At 46.1% G+C, this 23,001-nt stretch overlaps 1 protein-coding gene across 3 annotated transcripts in view; it reads left to right on the forward strand.

Moving 5' to 3' along the window:
• CCDC180 (coiled-coil domain containing 180) overlaps positions 1-23,001 on the forward strand; it is a 492,398-nt gene that overhangs the window by 468,126 nt on the left and 1,271 nt on the right. The gene's annotated exons all lie outside the window — the stretch shown is intronic.

Genomic DNA, 23,001 nt, shown 5'->3' on the forward strand with positions numbered 1-23,001 from the left:
TCAGCTATACCTGAGGCTGTGTTCAAAGCAAAAACTAGGGACAGAGAGTAGTAGAAGCCTTTGTGTCATCTGTGACATAAGTTGCATTGCTTACCTTTATCTGCTTTTTCGAGGGTAGTGAAGGCCATTACTTTTGTGTCACATTCTCTCAGAGAACCAGCATTATCTCGAAGGGAGCTCCAGAGATAACAGCAGTCCTCGCCAAAGCCCAGGGCAAACCAATCGTCCCTCACTCCGTTGTCATATATGATAGTTTTGTCTATTTCTCATAAACACAGTCTTCTCCACCCCAGATCCTTCCCATCTACCCCCTCAGACCGCACCTGTCACCAGTTCTCTTGTCTCATCTCAGTTCTTCCCATACCTTCTATACTCTCCCCTGCAGTACATCCAGAGGGACAAGAAGAAAGGAAAACAAGACAAATGACTGATGGTGAATGTTACACTACTCCCAGATAGCTGCACCTTAGTCGCATTACCCACCTCCTGTGATTTTAAATTCTTGTACCTGTCATCTGAAGTGGTAGGAAGGATTAAACATCCTTGGGTTAGCCTTCCCAGGGCCTAGTACTGATTGCTTTAACCTGCTGCCATCTTGCTTCACTTCTGGGACAGTGTTATTTTCTAAACGCTTATGCATACAATATCTATGTAGCCTGAGGAATAGTTCTGCTGTTTGAAACTTTTTAAACTTTTAAGATCTGTGGAATCCGGGGATTACTCACTCTTCTGAGACTGAGCCTGCAAGATCTGTATAACCTGAGGGATAGGCCACCCTTCAGAGGCTGAGGCTGCACTCTGTGTAACCTGAGGGATAGATCACCCGTCTGAGACTGAGCCTGCACTCTGTGTAACCTGAGGGATAGATCACCCTTCTGAGGCTTAGCCTGCAAGATCTGTGTAACCGGTGGGATAGCTCACCCTACCGAGGCTGAGCCTTCAAGATCTGTGTAACCTGAAGGATAGATCACTTTTCTGAGGCTGCGCCTGCAACATGGGCTTGCTTTCCTGTGAGACAGGGTTATTTTCTAAAGCGAATGCATCAAATATCTATGTAGCCTGAGGAATAGTTCTGCTGTTTGAAACTTCTTAAACTTTGAAGATTAAGATTTGTGGAATCTGGGGGATAGCTCGCCCCTCTGAGACTGAGCCTGCAAGATCTGTGTAACCCTTCTGAGGCTTAGCCTGCAAGATCTGTATAACCTGTGGGATAGGTCACCCTTCTGAGGCTTAGCCTGCAAGATCTGTATAACCTGTGGGATAGGTCACCCTTCTGAGGCTGTGCCTGCAATATCTGTGTAACCCTTCTGCTCTTTTATAGAGGACTCTGATTTCTTAAACCCTTATCAGGCTGGTTTCCGTCCTACCCACTCTACAGAAACGGTCACCCTCGCAGTGCTGGACGAGCTGAGAATCAGTGCCGACCCTGGATCTACTCAGGCACTTGTACTTCTCGATCTCTCGGCGGCCTGTGACACGGTCGACCATCATTTGTTGGTCGGCCGTGTCCAGGCAGCTGGCATCTCCGATGTGGCCTTGAGTAGGGTTTCTTCATTCCTGGAGAACCGCCAACAGGCGGTTCAGCTTTCCCCTTTTTCGTCTACTTTTCGCACAGTTTCTTGTGGTGTCCCCCAAGGTTCTGCTCTTTCCCCTCTTCTCTTCAATCATTACATTTTTCCTTTAATTTTGGCTTTACGTAATCGGGAGGTCACAGTGTTTAATTACGCTGATGACCTTCAACTTATTTTTTCCTTTTCTTCCTCTCCTCACTCAATTTCCCATTTTCAAAACACAATGATTTTTATCGAGGACTGGATGAGCTTAAACCATCTAAAGTTAAATCCCGACAAGACTGAGTTAGTCTTGTTCGGAGGCTCATCGAATCCATGGTCTTCTAATTTTTGTCCCCCTTCCCTTGGACCTGCCCCCTCTCCTGTTAAGTCGGCGAATGGTCTGGGCATTAAAATCAGTGACGATCTTTCAATGCACACCCAGATTAGTATGATCGTCTCTTCTTGCTTTTTATGCCTTCGCACTATTCGCAAGGTCTCCCGTTTTTTCCCCATTGAGGCTGTTAAGGCTATCCTTCTCGCCCTGGTTATTTCCCGGGTCGATTATGCCAATTCTCTCTACATTGGTATTCCGGCCTATGAACTACGCCGTCTCCAGCTCATTCAAAATCAGGCAGCTAGGCTGATTTATAACCGCTCCAAATTTCATCATGCCCTTCCGCTGTTGAGGCAACTGCATTGGCTACCAGTGGTTCATAGATGCCTATTTAAATTAGGGTGTCTTATTTTTAAATCATTAGCGGGCTTAGCCCCCCTCTATGTTGCTTCTAGGCTCTTAACCTATTCTCCTTCTAGGAATTTGCGGTCTTCCTCCAAGAATCTCTTGGCTGTTCCTCGTTTCGTTAGGAAGAAACACGGGGGGTCGAGTTTCTCCTCTCCGGCTCCCAGATTTTGGAACTCTCTCCCTGACAACCTTCGATTTTCTCAATCCTACTTGGAGTTCCGCAAAGGCTTGAAGACCTTGTTATTCACTAGTGCTTTTGAGGCCTAATTGTCACCCTATCTGCTGCCGACTGCCTTAGCGCCATGAAACCTTTTTGGTATACGTACGCTTTACAAATCTCCCTAACTTCAACTTCAACTTCAACTTTCATTGATTGATTGTTAGCTGTAATTCAACAGTAGGAATTTCCAATAGAACTTTTTTTTTTATCAATCTCAGAGACACAGGAGATTGTAAAGTTTGAAGTGAATTGAAGTGAATTGAGTCCACAAATCTAAATTGAGTTTCAAGGGATTAAAGTAGGTCTCTGAACAGTACCACAATATGTTCTGTGCCATTTCATCATCCTGATAAATACTACCATATACTTTGATCTTTTTAATGCTGTTAATAATAATAATGATCCACATTTGTAAAGTGCGAACCATCACCCGTTAGGGTCTCTAGGCGCTGGGGGCCGTCGGGAAGATTAAGCAAGCTATTGCCCAGAGTCACATGATGCTGGGCTAATCTGCCGCCAGACCCGGGAATCGAACCGTGATTCCCAGATTCCGGAGTCAGTCACCCTGGCCGCAGCGCCACACCTCTCCTTTTCTTTGATTTGCCTTTCCAACAACCTGCCAGGCTTATTGCTAAACTTGAACATCTCCTTATCACTTTGTATTCATTTTTCCTCTGCTTTGTTTAAAATCCATTCATTACACTACCGTTGTTTTGACTTCAGAGTCTGAAGACAGTTTTGGTTTGGTGCCAGTTACAGCCTGATCCTGATCTGATTGACTTTACACAATCTCTCTGAAATATTTTGCATGCATTTCTTTTGCCAGCCTTTTTTCTTTTACTAATAATCCAGTAATAACGACTCTAAAAAAGGCCTTGTATGGATCCTGGGAAGAAAAGTATTAGCTGAGCCCAAATTCGAAGTCAATATTGCTCAATAGCGAGCGGTGCATCGTCCAGCTCATAGTTTAACGTCTCCTTGTCTGTAGTGTCAGAGAAAGCATGACATGGTCTGATACATGTTGTACGCATCATTTTACCTGTAATTCACCTTCTGATAATAGACTTTGAAATAAGAAAAAAATCTACGTGGGAAAGGGAATTGTACCTTGGGAAAAAATAGGAACAGCCTGAATCATCTGGGAACTTATTTCACCGTCGTCAAATTGGTCCAAATCATTCTTTAGGCCCAGCACTGCCTCCTGCAATCTAGATTTCCATAGATCTTCTAGCTTGCTTGAACAATCTTTAGATGTTGACGCTGCTTTCGGGTCATCTTCCAGTATGACTGGAGCAGGATAGCTAGTTAGTTAAAGTCCCAATTTTATAAAAAAAAAACAGTTTGGATACTCTCTGAGGGCCCATCTCTGTTAGGTCCATACATTGTTATATATATTGTGTTCTTGTTTTTCATATTGCGACAGCCCATCTCCAAGTAAGAGCTGCACAAGTTCTGAAAACATCAATCACCGCAGATTTTCTCATTCAAATTGCGGTGCCTTGTGTGGTAGACACTTGTGTGGGGCTAGAAGCTGTAGTCACCCAATATATACTTAACAAATCCCTTTACTAGCTGAAACGTGTTTCTCAAGTATAAGGTTGACATCACCTTTTGATTCTTGAATATTGTAAAATAGCTTACCTCTTTTGGGCACCATATAGTATACTATTAACAATTCATGAGTTTGTTTATATTTTTATCTTTTTTCATATAATTTACATCTGACTCTACATCGTTTCTCCCGTTACTGAAGGCGCTAAGTATTATTGACATTAAAACAAGTAAATATCAGGGTTTCTTTCCTAATAACGCCCATCACCTTCGCCTTCTGTACCTCCACCCACCCATATCCCTCTACATGGAATCCCTGCCACTCGGTGCCTTAGCACGCTTAGCTCCACATGTGACGAATAACGGAGGATTCAAATAATATCCTTAATCAATGAGTTTCAACACCCCCAATTGCCACTTAATTTGTCTTAAATGTTGTTTGAGATTAGACAATGCAGTCATTAATCTTTCTGATTCACGGCTTGAAAAAGCAAACTTGGGTGCTCCTTTCATCCTGACTTTTCTTTTATTTAGATTAGATTTGCAGATAAGTTTCTATTGCACTTGATTTGGAGTTGCCAGTGAATGTGCCGAGCTCCATTTGTGCTGATCAGTACGGTTAGATACATGAGAGTAAACCAATATGTTTTTGGGGGGTTTTGCAAGATGCTGGTTTCCAGGTAGACTGTAGTATTTTATCAAACAACTTATAAGTTAAAAAGTTAACCGAGACAATTTGTGGTTTATAGGGGTCCGTTCTAGTTATAGATGAAGGTTCCCCATGGACTCTCTAGATTTCTGTTGCTGAATTTCATCTTTCTTGTCCAGAACCACTTCTTGCAAGAGCTTCATGGCTACTTTTTCCAGGTCACTATTAACCCCTTGCTCTTCTGGGAGACCAATAATACGGATATTATTCATTCTAGATTGGTTTTCCAGTCATTCCGGTGAGTTTATTATTTTTCTGTAGGTTATGATTTTCCTTTGTGTGATTCTGAGACTGTTCTCTACCTGTAACACATGTCCAGAGGTTGTGTATGTGGATTCTCAAATTATGGTTATTTTATTATCCACAGACAGCAGCTTCTGTCAGACCGCCATAAATTAGCTATTTATCTCTGTTTGACTCTCTTCCGATGTACATGTTTTGCTCTAAAGCGTGTCACGATTCGCTCCCTGTGTTCTCGTGTCCACCACCAGGGGGCTGAACTGTGGGACTCTCCAGTGTTCTAATATGCTTCCTGACACTCCCCTGCATGCATATCTTGACTTCCAGCCATTTGGACACTATTTGGGAATTGACATCCATTCCCAATCCATGCCGGGTTTTGTGAAAGCCAGCCTGATTAGACTTAAAGCCAGCCTACTCATGCCTGAAACTCCATTACCCAGAATTCCCTGCTCACTGCTTTTTCTCCACCCCTGCAGGCCAAGGATGGGTGGAGGAATTCAACTCACCTGTGGCTGGCTGCTGCTAGCCTGCTCACACCAGCTGCATGTGATTACTGTGAGCTCTTTTAAGCCCCAGCTCCCTTCAGGCAAGGGTTGGTCATTGTAGCTGTTTACCGGTGAGACCCATCCTTGGTTCCAGAGTTCCCTGAGCTTTTGCTATTCTTGTTTCCAGTGTTTCCTGAGCTTTATTTATGCCTTGTTCCTGACCTGCTGCTGCCTGCAGTGCTACCCTGACCCCATAGCCTTAGTATTCCTTGTTCCTGAACTGCAGCAGTTTCCCTTCTCCTGAATTAGCACTGCTTGCAGAGCTACCTTGTTTCCTGAGTTCCTGAGCTATAGCTATTCCCTGTACCTGAATTAGCACTGCCTGCAGTGCTACCTTGTTTCCTGAGCTCCTGAGCTATAGCTATTCCCTGTACCTTAATTAGCACTGCATGCAGTGCTACCTTGTTTCCTGAGTTCCTGAGCTATAGTTATTCTTTGTTCCTGGGCTAAGCTATTTCTTGTTCCTGATTTGCACTGCTTGCAGTGCTCTCTTGACTCCTTCTTTCCTGAGCTGTAGCTATGTCCTGTTTCCTTGAACCAGTGTTGCCTCCAGTGCTACCTTGACTCCTGAGCTCTAGTAATTTCCCTGTTCCTGAACCAGCACTGTCTGCAGTGCTGCCTTGACTCCTGAGCCATAGCTCACTTCTTGTTCCTGCCCCAGCACTGCCTTCTATGCTACTTTGTTTTCTTGATTCCTTAATCTGCACTATTCTAGTATACCCTTGTAGCCTCCCCTTCTGTATATCCGTTTCCAGTCCCAGCCTTGCTTCCCATTTCCTTGGTTCCAGTTCTAGTTTGCTGCCTTTCTATTCTGCTGTCTTACTTCTGTTACCTTGTATGTTTGTTACCTGCTTTCTGCCAAGTGTGCCCTGTCATTTACTTCCTTTCCTGTTAAGCACTCCTCCTTGCTAGCTCCTTGCTTGTGTTTAGTTCTACCCCTTTGCTGTTACTGCCTTGCGCGTTCCTGTTTGATCGCCAGGATCCGTGGGCACAGCTGACTACCTAGGTGGTGTGTCTTGTTCACTGTGAGTTTTGTCTTTGAGTTACATTTATAACATCACTATAGGTATAAGCTCCACAGACCCTGCCCTTGCATGCATATCCTACATGTGGGTATTTGCAGTCAGTATCTGTAACAGCAATTGCGGGTAAGAAACTTACTGAGCTTCAGTCTTACCATGTGGAGCTCCTGAGTGCTTTACCCCCCCCCCCTTTATTGTTAATGTTGTATTATATATATGTCTTGCACGTCCGTCCTGGGTGTAGTTAGTCTGAATGCTAAATTGCCTTGTGAGTGCCCTTCCTTTCTGAGTCTTACCCATCTTGTTCACTTGTACAGGCTTCCCCTTTGGATCCCTTTTTCTCCTCTGACTCCCTGTATGATCCTGGGCAGCACTGTACTCCTCCTTTCTGTGTACGTCTTCTACCCAGTTCCAAGTCCTTGTCCAAGTCCCTGACTGTGTTCCCCACATAGTCCCGGACAGTCCCTGACAAAGCGAACTGAAATTGTACATTGGCTTTTAATATGGATTTTAGCGCTGGCTCTTTGCTCCATAGCTCATCTTCAACTTTTCTTGCATCATGCCATTGTGCAGTTCCCCCCCCCCCCAATCCACAGCCGATCATCACCCAACTGAATAAAATATTCTATTAAAATATTCTGGATGCTCAGTTGTGTAGATATCCTAAACGGAGCTTTGGCTCTCACATTCATCACATGAATAATCTGCCCTTACGCCTTCTGGTGCATTTGGACAGGGGTCATTCAATATGATTTCTTAGCATAATTTGAGTATGTTTATTTGAGGAAGATGTTTTACTGAGTTACGTTCAGGGTTCAGGACTGCAGCTGATTGGATACTGTGCCTGGCAGCTCCTAGGGTCTTGCCCTAGTTCTGGCATAACACGGTCCCCAGAGTGATGTCTTCTGTAACAGCCTGGCTATCCCTCAGACTGAGTTGTTTCCTCATTTACATGCTTTTCAATGGATTGAAGTTTTTTCCATCTGGGTTCGGATCCTGAGGAGACATCTAATTTCTACGGCCTACCTGTCTGGCCTCTAGGACCCCTTCTAGGACATCTCGTACGATATTCGGACTGAATCGAGAGACACTGCGGTGCATATCCATAACGACTCCTTTCACTATAGAGCAGCTTTATTGAGATCAGAGGCTGAATATGGAGTCGAGAGCTTGTCCCATCTTCCAACTCCTAGAGTTTCATTGGTGTTTTTTGTTCCCCCATTGTTAGCAGAGTTGAAGCTTTCAACCTCTCTAATATCGGCAGTGCTAATAATTTCTCCAGCTCCGCCTTCTCCTCTGTCTCCAAAGTCAAGGTCTCAGAGCCTCTTTTAACTCCATATCTGCAATGGAAATGGGAATTAGCATGGAATCTGGGCAAGTATCTGACTGAGGCCTTCAGCTATACCTGAGGCTGTGTTCAAAGCAAAAACTAGGGACAGAGAGTAGTAGAAGCCTTTGTGTCATCTGTGACATAGGTTGCATTGTTAACCTTTATCTGCTTTTTCGAGGGTAGTGAGGGCCATTACTTTTGTGTCACAGTCTCTCAGAGAACCAGCATTATCTCGAAGGGAGCTCCAGAGATAACAGCAGTCCTCGCCAAAGCCCAGGGCAAACCAATCGTCCCTCACTCCGTTGTCATATATGATAGTTTTGTCTATTTCTCATAAGCACAGTCTTCTCCACCCCGGATCCTTCCTATCTACCCCCTCAGACCGCACCTGTCACCAGTTCTCTTGTCTCATCTCAGTTCTTCCCATACCTTCTATACTCTCCCCTGCAGTACATCCAGAGGGACAAGAAGAAAGGAAAACAAGACAAATGACTGATGGTGAATGTTACACTACTCCCAGATAGCTGCACCTTAGTCGCATTACCCACCTCCTGTGATTTTAAATTCTTGTACCTGTCATCTGAAGTGGTAAGAAGGATTAAACATCCTTGGGTTAGCCTTCCCAGGGCCTAGTACTGATTGCTTTAACCTGCTGCCATCTTGCTTCACTTCTGGGACAGTGTTATTTTCTAAAGCTTATGCATACAATATCTATGTAGCCTGAGGAATAGTTCTGCTGTTTGAAACTTTTTAAACTTTTAAGATCTGTGGAATCCGGGGATTACTCACTCTTCTGAGACTGAGCCTGCAAGATCTGTATAACCTGAGGGATAGGCCACCCTTCAGAGGCTGAGGCTGCACTCTGTGTAACCTGAGGGATAGATCACCCGTCTGAGACTGAGCCTGCACTCTGTGTAACCTGAGGGATAGCTCACCCTTCTGAGGCTTAGCCTGCAAGATCTGTGTAACCGGTGGGATAGCTCACCCTACCGAGGCTGAGCCTTCAAGATCTGTGTAACCTGAAGGATAGATCATCCTTCTGAGACTGAGCCCACACATCTGTGTAACCTTAGGGATAGATCACCCGTCTGAGACTGAGCCTGCACTCTGTGTAACCTGAGGGATAGCTCACCCTTCTGAGGCTTAGCCTGCAAGATCTGTGTAACCGGTGGGATAGCTCACCCTACCGAGGCTGAGCCTTCAAGATCTGTGTAACCTGAGGGATAGGCCACCCTTCAGAGGCTGAGGCTGCACTCTGTGTAACCTGAGGGATAGATCACCCGTCTGAGACTGAGCCTGCACTCTGTGTAACCTGAGGGATAGATCACCCTTCTGAGGCTTAGCCTGCAAGAACTTTGAAGATTAAGATTTGTGGAATCTGGGGGATAGCTCGCCCCTCTGAGACTGAGCCTGCAAGATCTGTGTAACCCTTCTGAGGCTTAGCCTGCAAGATCTGTATAACCTGTGGGATAGGTCACCCTTCTGAGGCTTAGCCTGCAAGATCTGTATAACCTGTGGGATAGGTCACCCTTCTGAGGCTGTGCCTGCAATATCTGTGTAACCCTTCTGCTCTTTTATAAAGGACTCTGATTTCTTAAACCCTTATCAGGCTGGTTTCCGTCCTACCCACTCTACAGAAACGGTCACCCTCGCAGTGCTGGACGAGCTGAGAATCAGTGCCGACCCTGGATCTACTCAGGCACTTGTACTTCTCGATCTCTTGGCGGCCTTTGACACGGTCGACCATCATTTGTTGGTCGGCCGTGTCCAGGCAGCTGGCATCTCCGATGTGGCCTTGAGTAGGGTTTCTTCATTCCTGGAGAACCGCCAACAGGCGGTTCAGCTTTCCCCTTTTTCGTCTACTTTTCGCACAGTTTCTTGTGGTGTCCCCCAAGGTTCTGCTCTTTCCCCTCTTCTCTTCAATCATTACATTTTTCCTTTAATTTTGGCTTTACGTAATCGGGAGGTCACAGTGTTTAATTACGCTGATGACCTTCAACTTATTTTTTCCTTTTCTTCCTCTCCTCACTCAATTTCCCATTTTCAAAACACAATGATTTTTATCGAGGACTGGATGAGCTTAAACCATCTAAAGTTAAATCCCGACAAGACTGAGTTAGTCTTGTTCGGAGGCTCATCGAATCCATGGTCTTCTAATTTTTGGCCCCCTTCCCTTGGACCTGCCCCCTCTCCTGTTAAGTCGGTGAATGGTCTGGGCATTAAAATCAGTGACGATCTTTCAATGCACATCCAGATTAGTATGATCGTCTCTTCTTGCTTTTTATGCCTTCGCACTATTCGCAAGGTCTCCCGTTTTTTCACCATTGAGGCTGTTAAGGCTATCCTTCTCGCCCTGGTTATTTCCCGGGTCGACTATGCCAATTCTCTCTACATTGGTATTCCGGCCTATGAACTACGCCGTCTCCAGCTCATTCAAAATCAGGCAGCTAGGCTGATTTATAACCGCTCCAAATTTCATCATGCCCTTCCGCTGTTGAGGCAACTGCATTGGCTACCAGTGGTTCATAGATGCCTATTTAAATTAGGGTGTCTTATTTTTAAATCATTAGCGGGCTTAGCCCCCCTCTATGTTGCTTCTAGGCTCTTAACCTATTCTCCTTCTAGGAATTTGCGGTCTTCCTCCAAGAATCTCTTGGCTGTTCCTCGTTTTGTTAGGAAGAAACACGGGGGGTCGAGTTTCTCCTCTCCGGCTCCCAGATTTTGGAACTCTCTCCCTGACAACCTTCGATTTTCTCAATCCTACTTGGAGTTCCGCAAAGGCTTGAAGACCTTGTTATTCACTAGTGCTTTTGAGGCCTAATTGTCACCCTATCTGCTGCCGACTGCCTTAGCGCCATGAAACCTTTTTGGTATACGTACGCTTTACAAATCTCCCTAACTTCAACTTCAACTTCAACTTTCATTGATTGATTGTTAGCTGTAATTCAACAGTAGGAATTTCCAATAGAACTTTTTTTTTTTATCAATCTCAGAGACCCAGGAGATTGGAAAGTTTGAAGTGAATTGAGTCCACAAATCTAAATTGAGTTTCAAGGGATTAAAGTAGAACTCTGAACAGTACCACAATATGTTCTGTGCCATTTCATCATCCTGATAAATACTACCATATACTTTGATCTTTTTAATGCTGTTAATAATAATAATAATCCACATTTGTAAAGCGCGAACCATCACCCGCAAGGGTCTCTAGGCGCTGGGGGCCGTCGGGAAGATTAAGCAAGCTATTGCCCAGAGTCACATGATGCTGGGCTAATCTGCCGCCAGACCCGGGGATCGAACCGTGATTCCCAGATTCCGGAGTCAGTCACCCTGGCCGCGGCGCCACACCTCTCCTTTTCTTTGATTTGCCTTTCCAACAACCTGCCAGGCTTATTGCTAAACTTGAACATCTCCTTATCACTTTGTATTCATTTTTCCTCTGCTTTGTTTAAAATCCATTCATTACACTGCCGTTGTTTTGACTTCAGAGTCTGAAGACAGTTTTGGTTTGGTGCCAGTTACAGCCTGATCCTGATCTGATTGACTTTACACAATCTCTCCTAAATATTTTGCATGCATTCCTTTTGCCAGCCTTTTTTCTTTTACTAATAATCCAGTAATAACGACTCTAAAAAAGGCCTTGTATGGATCCTGGGAAGAAAAGTATTAGCTGAGCCCAAATTCGAAGTCAATATTGCTCAATAGCGAGCGGTGCATCGTCCAGCTCATAGTTTAACGTCTCCTTGTCTGTAGTGTCAGAGAAAGCATGACATGGTCTGATACATGTTGTACGCATCATTTTACCTGTAATTCACCTTCTGATAATAGACTTTGAAATAATAAAGAAAATCTATGTGGGAAAGAAAGGGTATTGTAGCTTGGGAACAAATAGGCCCAGCCTGGTTCATCTGAGAACTTCTTTCACCATACGTCAAATTGGTCCAAATCCTTCCTTAGGCCCTGCACTGCCTCCTGCAATCTAGATTTCCATAGATCTGCTAATTTGCTTGAACAATCCTTAGATGTAGACACTGCTTTCCTGTCATCTTCCAGTATGACTGGAGCAGGAAAGCTAGTTAATTCAAGTCCCAATTTTATAAAAAACTGTTTGGATCGCCGCTGAGGGCCCATCTCTGTTAGGTCAATGTATTGTTATTGAGATTGTAGTGTTCTTATTTTTAGTATTGCGACACCCCATCTCCAAGTAAGAGCTGCACAAGTTCTGACAACATCAATCACAGCAGATTTTCTCATTCAAATTGTGGTGCCTCGTGTGGTAGACTTTTGTGTGGAGCTAGAAGCTGGAGTCACCCAATATATACTTAACAAATCCCTTTACTAGCTGAAACGTGTTTCTAAAGTATAAGGTTTACATCACCTTTTGATTCTTGAATATTTTAAAATAGCTTACCTCTTTTGGGCACTATATAGTATGCTAATAACAATTCATGAGTTTGTTTATATTTTTATCTTTTTTCATATAATTTACATCTGACTCTACATCATTTCTCCCGTCACTGATGGTGCTAAGTATTATTGACATAAAGACAAGTAAATATCAGGGTTTCTTTCCTAATAACGCCCACCACCAACCACCTTCGCCTTCTGTACCTTCACCCACCCATACCCCTCTAAGTGGAATCCCTGCCATTCGGTGCCTTAGCACGCTTAGCTCCACATGTGACGAATAACGGAGGATTCAAATAATATCCTTAATCAATGAGTTTCGACACCCCCAATTGCCACTTAATTTGTCTTAAATGTTGTTTGAGATTAGACAACGCATTTATTAATCTTTCTAATTCACGGCTAGAAAAAGCAATCTTGGGTGCTCCCGTCATCCTGACTTTTTTTTAAATTTAGATTAGATTTGCAGATCAGTTTCTATTGCACTTGATTTGAGTTTGCCAGTGAATGTGCCAAGCTCCCATTCGTGCTGATCAGTACGTTTAGATACATGAGAGAAGACCAATATGTTTTTTTTGCGTGAGATGCTGGGTTATAGATAGACTGTAGTATTTTATCAAACAACTTATACGTTAAAAAGTTAACTGAGACTGTTTGTGGTTTATAGGGGTCCGTTCTAGTTATAGATAAAGGTTCCACGTGGACTCTCTAGATTTCTGTTGCTGAATTTCACTCTTTCTTGTCTAGAACCACTTCTGGCAAGAGTTTCATGACTAAATCTTTCAGGTTGCTATTAACCCCTTGCTCTTCTGGGAGACCAATAATACGGATATTATTCATTCTAGAGTGGTTTTCCAGTCATTCCGGTGAGTTTATTATTTTTCTGTAGGTTATGAATTTCCTTTGTGTGATCCTGAGATGTTCTCTACCTGTAACACCTGCCCAGAGGTTTTGTATGTGGATTCTCAAATTATACTTATTTTATTATCCACGGACAGCAGCTTCTGTCAGACCTCCATCAATTAGCTATTTATCTCTGTTTGACTCTCTTCCGACTTACATGTTTTGCTCTTAAGAGAACTGAATTTTTAAATTGGCTTTTAATATAGATTTTAGCACTGGCTCTTTGCTCAATAGCTCATCTTAAGCTTCTCTTGCATCATGCCATTGTGCTGTTCCCCCAATCCACAGCCAATCATCCCCCCCAACTGAATAAAATAGTCGATTAAAATATTCTGGGTGCTCAGTTGGGTAGATATCCTAAATTAAGCCTTGGCTCTCCCATTCATCACATGAATAATCTGCCCTTATGTTTTCGGGTGCATTTGGTAGGGTCATTCACTATGATTTCTTAGCATAATTTGAGTATGTTTATTTTAGGAAGATGTTTTACTGAGTTATGTTTAGGGCTCAGGACTGCAGCAGATTGGATACTGTGCCTGGCAGCTCTTAGGGTCTTGCCATGGTTCTGGCATAACATGGTCCCCCGAGTAATGTCTTCTGTATTAGCCTGGCTATCCCTCAGACTGAGTTGTTCACTCATTTACATGTTCGGCAATGGATTTAAGTTATTTCCATCTGGCTTCGGATCCTGAGGAAATATCTCATATGTACGGTCTATCTCTCTGGCCTCTAGGACCCTTTCTATGACATCTTCTTTATCTTGTACAATATTTAAACTGAATCTAGAGACACTGCGGTGCATATCCATAACGACTCCTCTCACTATAGAGCAGCTTTATTGAGATCAGAGGCTGAATATGGAGTCGAGAGCTTGTCCCGTCTTCCAACTCAGTTTCATTTGTGTTTTTTTGTTCCCCCATTGTTAGCAGAGTTTAAGCTTTCAACCTCTCTAATATCGGCAGTGCTAATAATTTCTCCAGCTCCGCCTTCGCCTCCGTCTCCAAAGTCAAGGTCGCAGAGCCTCTTTCAACTCCATATCTGCAATGGAAATGGGAATTAGCATGGAATCTGGGCAAGTATCTGAGTGAGGGCTTCAGCTATACCTGAGGATATTTTCAAAACAAAAACTCGGGACAGAGAGTAGTAGAAGCCTTTGTGTTATCTGTAACATAAGTTTCACTGCTCACCTTTATCTGCTTTTTCGAGGGTAGTGAGGGCCATTACTTTTGTGTCACAGTCTCTCAGAGAACCAGCATTATCTTGAAGGGAGCTCCAGAGACATCTTCTCCACCCCGGATCCTTCCCATCTACCCCCTCAGACCGCACCTGTCACCAGTTCTCTTGTCTCATCTCACTTCTTCCCATACCTTCTATACTCTCCCCTGCAGTACATCCAGAGGGACAAGAAGAAAGGAAAACAAGACAAATGACTGATGGTGAATGTTACACTACTCCCAGATAGCTGCACCTTAGTCGCATTACCCACCTCCTGTGATTTTAAATTCTTGTACCTGTCATCTGAAGTGGTAAGAAGGATTAAACATCCTTGGGTTAGCCTTCCCAGGACCTAGTACTGTTTGCTTTAACCTGCTGCCATCTTGCTTCACCTCTGGGACAGTGTTATTTTCTAAAGCTTATGTATCCAATATCTATGTAGCCTGAGGAATAGTTCTGCTGTTTGAAACTACTTAAACTTTTAAGATCTGTGGAATCTGGGGGGTTACTCGCTCTTCTGAGACTGAGCCTGCAAGATCTGTATAACCTGTGGGATACCTCACCCTTCTGAGGCTGAGGCTGCAAGATCTGTGTAACCTGTGGGATAGGTCACCCTTCTGAGACTGAGCCTGCAAGATCTGTGTAACCTGAGGGATAGATCACCCTTCTGAGGCTGAACCTGCAAGATCTGTGTAACCTGAGGGATAGGCCACCCTTCTGAGGCTTAGCCTGCAAGATCTGTGTAACCTGAGGGATAGATCACCCTTCTGAGGCTGAGCCTGCAAGATCTGTGTAATCTGAGGGGTACCTCACCCTTCTGAGGCTGAGCCTGCGAGATCTGTGTTACTTGAGGGATAGCTCACCCTTCTGAGACTGCGCCTGCAGCATGGGCTTGCTTTCCTGTGAGACAGGGTTATTTTCTAAAGCTAATGCATCAAATATCTATGTAGCCTGAGGAATAATTCTTCTGTTTGAAACTTCTTAAACTTTTAAGATTAAGATTTGTGGAATCTGGGGGATAGCCCACCCTTCTGTGACTGAGCCTGCAAGATCTGTGTAACCCTTCTGAGGCTGAGCCTGCAAGATCTGTGTAACTTGAGGGATCGATCACCCTTCTGAGGCTGAGCCTGCAAGATCTGTGTAACCTGTGGGATAGGTCACCCTTCATAGGCTGAGGCTGCAAGATCTGTGTAACCTGAGGGGTACCTCACCCTTCTGAGACTGCGCCTGCAGCATGGGCTTGCTTTCCTGTGAGTCAGGGTTATTTTCTAAAGCTAATGCATCAAATATCTATGTAGCCTGAGGAATAGTTCTTCTGTTTGAAACTTCTTAAACTTTTAAGATTAAGATTTGTGGAATCTGGGGGATATCCCACCCTTCTGAGACTGAGCCTGCAAGATCTGTGTAACCTGTGGGATAGGTCACCCTTCTGAGGCTGAGCCTTTAAGATCTGTGTAACCTGAGGGATAGATCACCCTTCTGAGGCTGAGGCTGCAAGATCTGTGTAACCTGAGGGATAGATCACCCTTCTGAGGCTGAGGCTGCAAGATCTGTGTAACCTGAGGGATAGATCATCCTTCTGAGGCTGAGCCTGCAAGATCTGTGTAACCTGAGGGATAGATCACCTGTCTGAGGCTGAGCCTGCAAGATCTGTGTAACCCTTCTGAGGCTGAGCCTGCAAGATCTGTGTAACCTGTGGGATAGGTCACCCTTCTGAGGCTGAGCCTGCAAGATCTGTGTAACCTGAGGGATAGATCACCCTTCTGAGGCTGCAAGATCTGTGTAACCTGAGGGATAGATCACCCTTCTGAGGCTGAGGCTGCAAGATCTGTGTAACCTGAGGGATAGATCATCCTTCTGAGGCTGAGCCTGCAAGATCTGTTAAACCTGAGGGATAGATCACCCTTCTGAGGCTGAGGCTGCAAGATCTGTGTAACCTGAGGGATAGATCATCCTTCTGAGGCTGAGCCTGCAAGATCTGTGTAACCTGAGGGATAGCTCACCCGTCTGAGACTGAGCATGCAAGATCTGTGTAACCTGAGGGATAGATCACCCGTCTGAGACTGAGCATGCAAGATCTGTGTAACCTCAGGGATAGATCACCCGTCTGAGACTGAGCATGCAAGATCTGTGTAACCTCAGGGATAGATCATCCTTCTGAGACTTAGCCTGCAAGATCTGTGTAACCTGAGGGATAGGCCACCCTTCTGAGGCTTAGCCTGCAAGATCTGTGTAACCCTTCTGAGGCTTAGCCTGCAAGATCTGTGTAACCTGTGGGATAGGTAACCCGTCTGAGACTGAGCATGCAAGATCTGTGTAACCTGAGGGATAGATCACCCGTCTGAGACTGAGCCTGCAAGATCTGTGTAACCTGAGGGATAGATCACCCTTCTGAATCTGAGCCTGCGAGATCTGTGTAACCTCAGGGATAGCTCACCCGTCTGAGACTGAGCATGCAAGATCTGTGTAACCTCAGGGATAGATCACCCTTCATAGGCTGAGGCTGCAAGATCTGTGTAACCTGAGGGATAGGCCACCCTTCATAGGCTGAGGCTGCAAGAGCTGTGTAACCTGAGGGGTACCTCACCCTTCTGAGACTACGCCTACAGCATGGGCTTGCTTTCCTGTGAGACAGGGTTATTTTCTAAAGCTAATGCATCAAATATCTATGTAGCCTGAGGAATAGTTCTTCTGTTTGAAACTTCTTAAACTTTTAAGATTAAGATTTGTGGAATCTGGGGGATAGCCCACCCTTCTGTGACTGAGCCTGCAAGATCTGTGTAACCCTTCTGAGGCTGAGCCTGCAAGATCTGTGTAACCTGTGGGATAGGTCACCCTTCTGAGGCTTAGCCTGCAAGATCTGTGTAACCTGAGGGATAGATCACCCTTCTGAGGCTGAGCCTGCAAGATCTGTGTAACCTGTGGGATAGGTCACCCTTCTGAGGCTGAGCCTGCACGATCTGTGTAACCTGAGGGATAGATCACCTGTCTGAGACTAAGCCTGCAAGATCTGTGTAACCTGAGGGATAGATCATCCTGCTGAGACTGAGCCTGCACTCTGTGTAACCTGAGGGATAGATCATCCTTCTGAGACTGAGCATGCAAGATCTGTGTAACCTGAGGGATAGATCACCCGTCTGAGACTGAGCCTGCAAGATCTGTGTAACTTGAGGGATCGATCACCCTTCTGAGGCTGATCCTGCAAGATCTTGTAACCTGTGGGATAGGTCACCCTTCTGAGGCTTAGCCTGCAAGATCTGTGTAACCCTTCTGAGGCTTAGCCTGCAAGATCTGTGTAACTTGTGGGATAGGTAACCCGTCTGAGACTGAGCATGCAAGATCTGTGTAACCTGAGGGATAGATCACCCGTCTGAGACTGAGCCTGCAAGATCTGTGTAACCTGAGGGATAGATCACCCTTCTGAGGCTGAGCCTGCAAGATCTGTGTAACCTGTGGGATAGGTCACCCTTCTGAGGCTGAGCCTGCACGATCTGTGTAACCTGAGGGATAGATCACCCTTCATAGGCTGAGGCTGCAAGATCTGTGTAACCTCAGGGATAGATCACCTGTCTGAGACTAAGCCTGCAAGATCTGTGTAACCTGAGGGATAGGTCATCCTGCTGAGACTGAGCCTGCACTCTGTGTAACCTGAGGGATAGATCATCCTTCTGAGACTGAGCATGCAAGATCTGTGTAACCTGAGGGATAGATCACCCGTCTGAGACTGAGCCTGCAAGATCTGTGTAACCTGTGGGATAGATCACCGGTCTGAGGCTTAGACTGCAAAATCTGTGTAACCCTTCTGAGGCTGAGCCTGCAAGATCTGTGTAACCTCAGGGATAGATCATCCTGCTGAGACTGAGCCTGCACTCTGTGTAACCTGAGGGATAGATCATCCTTCTGAGACTGAGCATGCAAGATCTGTGTAACCTGAGGGATAGATCACCCGTCTGAGACTGAGCATGCAAGATCTGTGTAACCTGAGGGATAGATCACCCGTCTGAGACTGAGCCTGCAAGATCTGTGTAACCTGTGGGATAGATCACCCGTCTAAGGCTTAGACTGCAAGATCTGTGTAACCCTTCTGAGGCTGAGCCTGCAAGATCTGTGTAACCTGAGGGATAGGTCACCCTTCTGAGGCTGAGCCTGCAAGATCTGTGTAACCTGAGGGATAGGTCACCCTTCTGAGGCTGAGCCTGCAAGATCTGTGTAACCTGAGGGATAGATCACCCTTCTGAGGCTGAGCCTGCAAGATCTGTGTAACCTGAGGGATAGATCACCCTTCTGAGGCTGCAAGATCTGTGTAACCTGAGGGATAGCTCACCCGTCTGAGACTGAGCATGCAAGATCTGTGTAACCTGAGGGATAAATCACCCGTCTGAGACTGAGCCTGCAAGATCTGTGTAACCTGTGGGATAGATCACCCTTCTGAGGCTGAGCCTGCAAGATCTGTGTAACCTGTGGGATAGGCCACCCTTCTGAGACTTGACTGCAAGATCTGTGTAACCTCAGGGATAGATCACCCGTCTGAGGCTGAGCCTGCAAGATCTGTGTAACCTCAGGGATAGATCACCCGTCTGAGGCTGAGCCTGCAAGATCTGTGTAACCTCAGGGATAGATCACCCGTCTGAGGCTTAGCCTGCAAGATCTGTGTAACCTGTGGGATGGCTCACCCTTCTGAGACTGAGCATGCAAGATCTGTGTAACCTGAGGGATAGATCACCCGTCTGAGGCTGAGCCTGCAAGATCTGTGTAACCTGAGGAATAGATCATCCTGCTGAGACTGAGCATGCAAGATCTGTGTAACCCTTCTGAGGCAGAGCCTGCAAGATCTGTGTAATCTGTGGGATAGGTCACCCTTCTGAGGCTGAGCCTGCAAGATCTGTGTAACCTGAGGGATAGATCACCCTTCTGAGGCTGAGGCTGCAAGATCTGTGTAACCTGAGGGGTACCTCACCCTTCTGAGACTACGCCTACAGCATGGGCTTGCTTTCCTGTGAGACAGGGTTATTTTCTAAAGCTAATGCATCAAATATCTATGTAGCCTGAGGAATAGTTCTTCTGTTTGAAACTTCTTAAACTTTTAAGATTAAGATTTGTGGAATCTGGGGGATAGCCCACCCTTCTGTGACTGAGCCTGCAAGATCTGTGTAACCCTTCGGAGGCTGAGCCTGCAAGATCTGTGTAACCTGTGGGATAGGTCACCCTTCTGAGGCTTAGCCTGCAAGATCTGTGTAACCTGAGGGATAGATAACCCTTCTGAGGCTTAGCCTGCAAGATCTGTGTAACCTGTGGGATAGGTCACCCTTCTGAGGCTGAGCCTGCACGATCTGTGTAACCTGAGGGATAGATCACCTGTCTGAGACTAAGCCTGCAAGATCTGTGTAACCTGAGGGATAGATCATCCTGCTAAGACTGAGCCTGCACTCTGTGTAACCTGAGGGATAGATCATCCTTCTGAGACTGAGCATGCAAGATCTGTGTAACCTGAGGGATAGATCACCCGTCTGAGACTGAGCCTGCAAGATCTGTGTAACCTGTGGGATAGATCACCCGTCTGAGGCTGAGCCTGCAAGATCTGTGTAACCTCAGGGATAGATCATCCTGCTGAGACTGAGCCTGCACTCTGTGTAACCTGAGGGATAGATCATCCTTCTGAGACTGAGCATGCAAGATCTGTGTAACCTGAGGGATAGATCACCCGTCTGAGACTGAGCCTGCAAGATCTGTGTAACCTGTGGGATAGATCACCCGTCTGAGGCTTAGACTGCAAGATCTGTGTAACCCTTCTGAGGCTGAGCCTGCAAGATCTGTGTAACCTGTGGGATAGGTCACCCTTCTGAGGCTGAGCCTGCAAGATCTGTGTAACCTGAGGGATAGGTCACCCGTCTGAGACTGAGCCTGCAAGATCTGTGTAACCTGAGGGATAGATCACCCTTCTAAGGCTGAGCCTGCAAGATCTGTGTAACCTGAGGGATAGATCACCCTTCTGAGGCTGAGGCTGCAAGATCTGTGTAACCTGAGGGATAGCTCACCCGTCTGAGACTGAGCATGCAAGATCTGTGTAACCTGAGGGATAAATCACCCGTTTGAGACTGAGCCTGCAAGATCTGTGTAACCTGTGGGATAGGCCACCCTTCTGAGGCTTAGACTGCAAGATCTGTGTAACCTGAGGGATAGATCACCCGTCTGAGGGTGAGCCTGCAAGATCTGTGTAACCTGAGTTATAGATCACCCGTCTGAGGCTGAGCCTGCAAGATCTGTGTAACCTGAGGGATAGATCACCCGTCTGAGGCTGAGCCTGCAAGATCTGTGTAACCTGAGGGATCGCTCACCCGTCTGAGGCTGAGCCTGCAAGATCTGTGTAACCTCAGGGATAGATCATCCTGCTGAGACTGAGCATGCAAGATCTGTGTAACCTCAGGGATAGATCACCCTTCATAGGCTGAGGCTGCAAGATCTGTGTAACCTTAGGGATGGATCACCCTTCTGAATCTGAGCCTGCAAGATCTGCGTAACCTGAGGGATAGATCACCCGTGTGAGACTGAGCCTGCAAGATCTGTGTAACCTTAAGGATGGATCACCCTTCTGAGGCTGAACCTGCAAGATCTGTGTAACCTGAGGGATAGATCACCCTTCTGAGGCTGAGCCTGCAAGATCTGCGTAACCTGAGGGATAGATCACCCTTCTGAGGCTGAGCCTGCAAGATCTGCGTAACCTGAGGGATAGATCACCCTTCTGAGGCTGAGCCTGCAAGATCTGTGTAACCTCAGGGATAGCTCACCCGTCTGAGACTGAGCATGCAAGATCTGTGTAACCTGAGGGATAGCTCACCCGTCTGAGACTGAGCATGCAAGATCTGTGTAACCTCAGGGATAGATCACCCTTCTGAGACTGAGCCTGCACTCTGTGTAACCTGAGGGATAGCTCACCCTTCTGAGGCTTAGCCTGCAAGATCTGTGTAACCGGTGGGATAGCTCACCCTACCGAGGCTGAGCCTGCAAGATCTGTGTAACCTGAAGGATAGATCATCCTTCTGAGACTGAGCCCACACATCTGTGTAACCTTAGGGATAGATCACCCTTTTGAGGCTGAGCCTTCAAGATCTGTGTTACCTTAAGGATAGATCACTTTTCTGAGGCTGCGCCTGCAGCATGGGCTTGCTTTCCTGTGAGACAGGGTTATTTTCTAAAGCTAATGCATCAAATATCTATGTAGCCTGAGGAATAGTTCTTCTGTTTGAAACTTCTTAAACTTTTAAGATTAAGACTTGTGGAATCTTTGGGATAGCCCACCCTTCTGTGACTGAGCCTGCAAGATCTGTGTAACCCTTCTGAGGCTGAGCCTGCAAGATCTGTGTAACCTGAGGGATAGATCACCCTTCTGAGGCTGAGCCTGCAAGATCTGTGTAACTTGAGGGATAGATCACCCTTCTGAGGCTGAGCCTGCAAGATCTGTGTAACCTGTAGGATAGGTCACCCTTCTAAGGCTGAGCCTGCAAGATCTGCGTAACCTGAGGGATAGATCACCCTTCTGAGGCTGAGGCTGCAAGATCTGTGTAACCTGAGGGATAGATCACCCTTCTGAGGCTGAGCCTGCAAGGTCTGTGTAACCTGAGGGATAGATCACCCGTCTGAGGCTGAACCTGCAAGATCTGTGTAACCTCAGGGATAGATCGTCCTGCTGAGACTGAGCCTGCACTCTGTGTAACCTGAGGGATAGCTCACCCGTCTGAGACTGAGCCTGCAAGATCTGTGTAACCTGAGGGATAGATCACCCTTCTGAGGCTGAGCCTGCACGATCTGTGTAACCTGAGGGATAGATCACCTGTCTGAGACTAAGCCTGCAACATCTGTGTAACCTGAGGGATAGATCATCCTTCTGAGACTGAGCATGCAAGATCTGCGTAACCTGAGGGATAGATCACCCTTCTGAGGCTGAGGCTGCAAGATCTGTGTAACCTGAGGGATAGATCACCTGTCTGGGACTAAGCCTGCAAGATCTGTGTAACCTCAGGGATAGATCATCCTTCTGAGACTGAGCATGCAAGATCTGTGTAACCTCAGGGATAGATCATCCTTCTGAGACTGAGCCTGCACTCTGTGTAACCTGAGGGATAGCTCACCCGTCTGAGACTGAGCATGCAAGATCTGTGTAACCTGAGGGATAGATCACCCATCTGAGACTGAGCCTGCAAGATCTGTGTAACCTTAGGGATGGATCACCCTTCTGAGGCTGATCCTGCAAGATCTGTGTAACCTGAGGGATAGATCATCCTTCTGAGACTGAGCATGCAAGATCTGTGTAACTCTTCTGAGGCTGAGCCTGCAAGATCTGTGTAACCTGAGGGATAGATCACCCTTCTGAGTCTGAGCCTGCAAGATCTGTGTAGCCTGAGGGATAGCTCACCCGTCTGAGACTGAGCATGCAAGATCTGTGTAACCTGAGGGATAGATCACCCTTCCGAGGCTGAGCCTGCAAGGTCTGTGTAACCTGAGGGATAGATCACCCTTCCGAGGCTGAGCCTGCAAGATCTGTGTAGCCTGAGGGATAGCTCACC

Source organism: Lissotriton helveticus, chromosome 5_1 (genome assembly GCF_964261635.1).
Source record: "Lissotriton helveticus chromosome 5_1, aLisHel1.1, whole genome shotgun sequence".
Classification (NCBI taxonomy): domain Eukaryota; kingdom Metazoa; phylum Chordata; class Amphibia; order Caudata; family Salamandridae; genus Lissotriton; species Lissotriton helveticus.